We start from the raw sequence: 2,036 nt of genomic DNA on the forward strand, positions 1-2,036 counted from the left end.
AACAATTTACATTTATTGTTAAGGTTATATGTTTGGTCAAATTTGGGGACTCATTTTGTTGTTTTCTAAGCCTTTGCTTTGGGATATGATGGGAAAATCTTACAGGTACACATGGCAGAGTAAGACATGATCATAGTTGAAAGTGAAGACAATCTAATCAGAAAGATTTAATATTTGTCAGCTAACGTTGAGGCTCAAGTCATGAGTGGTAAATGCAGGAAGGCTGAAAGGGATCGTAATTAGTATTCCTCTCCTTGTTTATCCTCTCCTACTGAAGAATCCACACCAACCTCCTCATAACCCTTCTCAAAAGCAACCATGTCCTCACAGGCCTCAGAAAATTCCCCTTCCTCCGTGCCATCACCCACCTACTAGCGAACAAAGGGACACTTGGCGTTCACCAGGTCATACTTGTGGTCCAGGCGAGCCCAGGCCTCAGCAATGGCTGTGGTGTTGCTCAGCATACACACAGCTCACTGTACTTGGGCCACATCTCCACCAGGTACCACAGTGGGGAGGCAGGTAATTAGCACCAACTTTGAAGCCAGTGGAGCAGCAGTCCACAGACTTGATGCTGCACAGGTCTTGATGGGGGCATGGCAGCACTGCACCTTTAGGAACATGATGCCACAGCATGACAGGCAGCAACCCATGTATTTACCATGGTGGAGGTCACATTTCACCCCCTGGTTGGCTGGCTCAAAGCATGCATTGGTGACCTGTTCTATAGAAAGCTGTTCATGGTAGGCTTTATCAGCAGAGATTACAGGGCATATGCAGCCAGAGCAAAGTGGATGCAGGGTTAGAGCACCAGGTTGGTCTGAAATTTTGTCAGATCAACATTCAGGGCTTCATCAAATCAGGGAGAAGCAGTGATTTAGGAATTCAATAGCAAGGTTTCTAGAACAGACACCACAGATGGACTCATTGCCATGAAGGCAAAATCAGACTGCTCCATGGTGGGATGGGTAGTGAAGATGGAGTTGTAGAGCACAACTACATCTGTGGACATCTGGGGGGGCTGGGTAAATGGAGAACTCCAGCTTGGACTTCTTCCCATATCAACAGAGAGAGGGAGGTGGACCCAGAACCAGCTCCCTCTTCAAAGATGTGGAAACCAAGAAACTCTGAAGACATGTACACTCATCAGCCAGTTTCCTAAATCGGCCCAAGACAAGGTCAATGATCTCCTTGCCAGCAGTGTAGTGCCCTAGGGAGTAGTTATTGGCAGCCTGTGAGGACCTGCTCAGGGTGAAAGAGCTGATAGTAGGTGCCAGTGCAAAATTCATCAATGATGGTGGGTTCTGGATTTACAAACACTGTCCTGGACACATGTTTGCCAGCACCCATCTCACTGAAGAAGATGCAAGAGCCATCCCCTCCCCCAGTGGTCTTCTCACTTGGCATCTGACCATCAGGCTGGATGCCATGTTCCAAGTAATATGGCTCCCAGCAGGCACTGCCAATCTGACCACCAGCCTGGCCAACAGGAATGAAGATGCCCTCATACATGGTGGCTACAGCTTAGCAGGCACTGGCTACAGAAGCAGACACTGGGTCCTGGTTACTGTTGCCAACAAACTAAGAGTCAAGGTAAGTCGCACAATCGGGCACTCATATTTTATGTTCTTATTCCCTTCTCTTGCTTTTGATATTCCACTGTGTAATCTGTTTTGCTATAATGCCACCTTGATTATTCCTCCTTTTAATAGTTTTTTTTGTTTGTTTCTTTGGTTTTTGGTTTGTTTGTTTGGTTGGGTTTTTTTTTTTTTTTTTTTTTTTTTTTTTTTTTTTTTTTTTTTTTTCCTAAATGAAAGACTTTGTCTTCAAGGGCCAGTAAATGTTCTTGGATACATGTCAATGCTAATCATTCTGTATCAGTTTTCTCTGGGCCATAGTGCAGCCTTTTCTTTTGGAGATTCAAGTCTTATTTAATTTTCCAAAGCATTTTACTGAGTATCATCTCCAGGCTTCTTCTTAAAGGAAGCTTTTCTTAATCCTGTTCCCCTCTTCATCACGGATGTCAGCAGTGCCTG

General features: G+C 44.9%; 1 pseudogene; it reads right to left on the reverse strand.

Annotated features, from left to right (window-relative positions):
* Window positions 1-239: 239 nt before the first annotated feature.
* LOC124501925 (tubulin alpha chain-like) lies at window positions 240-1,512 on the reverse strand (annotated as a pseudogene).
* Between the last annotated feature and the right edge of the window lie 524 nt (window positions 1,513-2,036).

Source organism: Lynx rufus, unplaced genomic scaffold, assembly GCF_022079265.1.
Source record: "Lynx rufus isolate CCGP_SWC_20201006 ecotype Redwood Valley unplaced genomic scaffold, mLynRuf1.p SCAF_1, whole genome shotgun sequence".
NCBI classification, from domain to species: domain Eukaryota; kingdom Metazoa; phylum Chordata; class Mammalia; order Carnivora; family Felidae; genus Lynx; species Lynx rufus.